Source organism: Schistocerca americana, chromosome 4 (assembly GCF_021461395.2).
Source record: "Schistocerca americana isolate TAMUIC-IGC-003095 chromosome 4, iqSchAmer2.1, whole genome shotgun sequence".
In the NCBI taxonomy this organism is placed as follows: Eukaryota; Metazoa; Arthropoda; class Insecta; order Orthoptera; family Acrididae; genus Schistocerca; species Schistocerca americana.
Window position 1 is genome coordinate 659,144,640 of NC_060122.1, and position 5,616 is coordinate 659,150,255.

General features: G+C 43.7%; 1 non-coding gene across 1 annotated transcript; it reads right to left on the reverse strand.

Moving 5' to 3' along the window:
• Positions 1 to 4,056: 4,056 nt before the first annotated feature.
• On the reverse strand, positions 4,057 to 4,131 carry Trnal-caa. The gene has a single exon. It is a non-coding gene; the product is annotated as a tRNA-Leu (tRNA).
• Positions 4,132 to 5,616: the final 1,485 nt, after the last annotated feature.

Below are 5,616 nucleotides of genomic sequence, written 5' to 3' on the forward strand. Positions count from 1 at the left end.
CCAGCTACCGTAGCGGTCCTGAGGCACACGAAGTCCCCGCTGTACATCGCCCCTATAGGCAGTCCCCTACTTTGTGCCGTTGCCCATCTCCCACGACTTGGACGAGGGGTTGGAATTATGGGAGACTCGTTTCTTGTTCTCCTAGATCCAAAATAGTCTTCGACATTTACGTATTCACCTCAAAGACCAATACACAGAAAAATAATAAGATTAACGCTGCTGTTTTTGTGCACTCCCCACTGTAGGGTGAGTTGCTTTGTTTTTAGTAATCAGTCTTTTGACTGATTTGATGCGGCCGCCGCAAATTGCTCGCCTGTGCCAACCTCTTCATCTCAGAGTTGCACTTGAAACCTACGTACTCAATTATTTGCTGAATGTATTCCAATCTCTGGGCATTGGGTGGACAGAAGCACTTGATTTTTATTTTTTTAATGTTGTTTAAGCATGAGCTATGTCCCAAATGTAATTACAAGTTTAAAGTTAGGCACAAAACCTATGACCCAATGCAATTTTGATTTACATATTTCTTTTAAAGCTATCGGTTCTTTTTCTTTAATAGTTGAAAACTGTTTTTATTCACCTAATTTTACGGTACACATATTGATGAAGGAACTGACTCGGCATATAGAAAAGCCAAAAAACCTTCGATGAAAGTAAAAGGGAGTAACCTACTCTCCGTTGAGTTCGTGACATCAGCCCAATCAGCGTATTTGCTAAGTTCGGAACATTTGCTTCGCACGCTCCACCACTTCCTATGACGTCACTCACGCCTGCGTACCCGTTAATCTCTTTGCAGCCTGCTACACATGCCGCCTCGCTGTGTCACTCGTTTTGATATACACACTGCCCATTCTACTTTGCTGGCCTGTTATTGGTGATGCCTTAAAATATGCCATTCAGTCTTCACAATGGTATCCGTAGTTTTTATTCTGACGTTGATTTCTTGCTGACTCGTAGTTATTGCATCAGTTTTTCAGCATACTTAAAATCCCTGGTTCTGATTGTCGTTGTACATATGTGTAGACCTCTACACATGCTCTCCTTCAATTCCCGTATTATCCTGCCGGTCATTTCTTCAGCTGCCATCATTGCCTTCTAAACTCCTGTTATTCCTCCTACTGTTTGGTCTCCTGTTATCGCCATTTGTATAATCTCCACTTCCATTGTTTCCAAAGTTCCGTAAGGAATCGTGCATTCCTTTCGTACGTTGCTTTGGTACTAAATTATTATTGAAGCTTGTTTCTTGCTATTCAACTTTTCTCATAAAACGTTTCACCTGCCAACAGTTGCACTGATTTTGGCAGTTTCCTCCACAACTATGAAGACAAATGCGCAGCATAGCTTCAGCAGCCAGTGACCGACATCACAGCCAATACACCCCGCGATTTTTTACCACAGAGTACATTATGCCAGATTTCATTTTTACAATACTGTTTGATTAAAGGGCGGAATATTTTATCGCTGCCAGCCCACTCTCACCTATGAGGAGGCTGCGCAGTGTAGCCGCGTGGTCTCGGACGACTTGTCACGGTTCGCGAGGCTCCCTCTGTCGGACGTTTGCGTCCCTCCTCGGGCATTGGTGTGGTGTTGTCCTTAGTATAAATTAGTTTACTTTAGATTAAGTAGTGTTTAAGCCTAGGGACCGATGACCTAAGCAGTTTGGTCCCATAGGGACTTACCACCTATGAGGAGCTACGGAGTGCACAATACCACTCACCACCAATGACACGTTTTGTGCCTGGTGATAGCCTAGGTTTACCCCTTGCGCACTGTAGTGGTTTGTGCGTTGGTACTAGTTGTGGCTGTAGAGATATGGGTGTGTGATGTGGTGGTCCTTCTTCATCAACGCATTTTTCAACGGAAAAAATCGAGATCGTTCTATAACCTTATCTAGAATTTATGAGTATTCGCGAATGCTGACGAATGTTTTGGAATGTCCTATAGTATTCTCAAATATTCTAGAAGCAGGTGGCACTTATCACATTGAGTCGCACTTCGGCAAAATTGACATTACTGGGGAATTATGCAACTCAGTATAACAGAGGAACAATTATTAAAAAATGTGTACCCCATAACAGACTACGTAAACAAAAATTGTTCGGTGAGAGAACAATTTTAGCAATAACAAAAACATGACACGGTTCGACAAACATATCGAAGAATACTGAATGTGATACGAAGGGGCGAATAAAGATTGAAATACATTGTCACAATGATAAATGAACGCCAAAGGTACAATTCTCAAATGAATTCCTAAATAGTCTCAATGTTCCCTTTATACCCTCGAAAAAAGGTTGTAAACTATAGCATAGAAGCGAAAACATCAACCCTCAAGAAAGGTAAACCAATATTCATACATCTTCGTCCACTGAGATTTAATCTTCACAATACCAGCAGGGGGAGAGGAGTACTTTATGCCCAACTTTTGGAAATATTGTAATCTGGTCATGTGCTTAATATTTTTCAGTTTTGAACAAATATTTATAATTTTTAACCATATATTATACCACGTTCCGTATTTTTTCAATAACATGTAACCCAAAAATTTAAGTCTTAGTAGTGAATGCGACTTTTTAGAACAAAATGTAATGTTCACATTTTCAAGTTCAGGGCCGTTCTTAAACACTAACACACGCACACACACACACTCACATATATACAGGGTGTTTCAATAAATGTGTTTGCCTCTGTAAGTTACTAAGTAATAGGCAACGGAAATATTTATTGCGGTAGGTCACCATTAGGAACGTTACACTGTCTGCGGAGCTATGAACATAGTTTATTGTGTTATTATCCAAAGAGTTGCAACAGAAAGATACAATTTTTAAATGGAACAATAGTTGTTTCTATCATGCACTGGAATCAGTAACACCAGCTGTGTATACATCAATTTAAATTACATTCCTATCACTTTTAGTTTGGGAGCTACAACCCTTCAAAGTTTCCGGGGCAGATACCACACACGCTGCGCACAACGCAGTGCGCCTTCTAAATGTGGTGCGGCCGAGTTGTAACGTCGCCGGTGTCACGGAGCGAGAAGCTTCCTCGATGCGCTGTTAGACTGCTGACTGTCGCCACATACGGCCGTATACCAGACAGTTCGAGCCACACAAACAAACAGGGCTCAATATACCACAGTTACTGACATCGGATGAAGATGGCATACACGAGCAACGAGTACGTTGACATGTTGCTGATGCTCGACGAATGCCGACACGATGCCACTGAAGCAGCCATGACGTACACCGTGAGATGTCCTAGGCAAAGAGCAGCCATTACGTTCTTACGTGCCGAACAACGACTTCGGGAAACAGGTAGCTTGGTAATGCCCCGCAGTAACAGGCGAAGAAGTGCAAGAAGTGAGGAGACAGAGGTGTTTGTTTTAGCTGCGGTACACCACGATCCTCATGTCAGCTTACGAGCCGTCGCTGCAGTCGCTGGTGTCAGTCTCACATCTGTGTGGCGTATAGTTCACGGCCACAGGTTTCACCCGTACCGCCTGTCACTGACCCAGGAGGTGCATGGGAACGATTTCCGTGTGAGAGTTACATTCTGCGATGGGCCATGCGTAATTTCACGCTGGAGTCATTACAAGGTGTTACGTTCACAAATTATGGTGCAGTGAATTGCCATAACGTGCACTACTGCGCCGCAGAAAACCTCGGTGGGTACAACTTGTAGACCGTCAAGTAGGTGGTCTATTAATGTATGATGTGGAATCTTTGGGATGAAATCATCGGTCCACACTACTTCCCAGGTACACTGACAGGTGAGTTATATCGCGCATTTGTAGTCGACAGTATGAGTGGTCTCCTTAAACACGTGTGTCTACACACGAGAGTCCATATGTGGATGCAGCACGATGGTCACGCAGCCCATTCTACACGTGCTGTTGTGGAAGAACAACAGATTTGCAGGAAGGCGGATGGGGAGCCATGGTCCTCATTCATGGCCTGCAAGGTAGCCCCATTTAACACAATTAGATTTCCAGAATGAGATTCTCACTCTGCAGCGGAGTGTGCGCTGATATGAAACTTCCTGGCAGATTAAAACTGTGTGCCGGGCCGAGGCTCGAACTCGGGGCCTTTGCCTTTTGCGGGCAAGTGCTCTACCAACTGAGCTACCCAAGCACGACTCACGCCCCGTCTCACAGCTTTACTTCTGCCAGTACCTCGTCTCTCGTCTCCTACAACTTTACAGAAGCTCTCCTGCGAAACTTGCAGAACTAGCACTCCTGAAAGAAAGGACATTGCGGAGACATGGCTTAGCCACGGCCTGGGGGATGTTTCCAGAAGGAGATTTTCACTCTGCAGCGGAGTGTGCGCTGATATGAAACTTCCTGGCAGATTAAAACTGTGTGCTGGGCCGAGACTCGAACGCGGGACATTTGCCTTTCACGGGCAAGTGCTCTACCAACTGAGCTACCCAAGCACGAATCACGTCCCGTCCTCACAGCTTTACTTCTGCCAGTACCTCGTCTCCTATCTTCCAAACTTTACAGAAGCTCATCCAGCCATGTATTATGTACAGCGTGTGGTATCTGCCCCTGAAACTTCGAAGGGTTGTAGCTCCCAAACTAAAAGTGATAGGAATGTGATTTAAATTGATATTTTTGGTGTTACTGATTCCAGTGCATGATAGAAACAACTATTTTTCCATTTAAAAAAATGTATATTTTTGCTGTAACTCTTTGGAGAATAACACTATACACTATGTTCATTTCTCGGCAGACAGTGTAACGTGTCTTATGGTGACCTACCGCAATAAATATTTCCGTCGCCTACTACTTCGTAACTTGCAGAGGCAAGAGGCATATATATGAACGATAATTGACGAATACTGTATTCCTTTTTCCTTTATTATAAATTCTTGTGGTGGTCATTAAGGGGTGCACTCAGCCTCGTGATGCCAATTGAGGAGCTACTCGACCGAATAGTAGCAGCTTCGGTCAAGAATACCATCTTACGACCGGGAGAGCGGTTTGCTGGCCCCCGACGCCCCTCCTATCCGCATACTTCACTGAGGATGACACGGCGGTGGGATGGTCCCGGTAGGCCACTCGTAGCCTGAAGACGGAGTGCTTTAAGTGTGGTGGTCATTAAGTAACCCTTTTTTGTTGAACATATTACTGAAAATGCCTTGGTATCGCTAAGACTTCGCTAGAACTTATTTTCTGGTTCTGGACTCTACTTATACATCATTTCATATTTAAAAAGGATGTTGTTAATGAAAGGTAACATCAACTTTCTGTTTTTTTGTGGTAGGCACGAAGTACCCCCACCCCTTCCCTCCAGTTGGTAGTACGCGATATAGAAAATGCTCTGGTATTGCTGGGGTTAAAAGGCTGCAGTTTCCTTTAAGTTTAGCGTACCACATAGAAACACACGAAGTATGATTTATAGTAATATACTGTACTCGAATAAGTCAAATGGTATAAGAAAAAAGCTGATTAACTGCACATTTTCGCCAATTGAGAAATCAAATGGAAAAATTAAACCAACCGAACTGCGTCCTTTCAGCTAACAAGAACAAAAATAAGTAAATTAAGCTCCAATCTGACATTGGTTCCATGACTACACGGAAGCCTTTTACCCTTGCGCCTGCCCTCCGAACGCT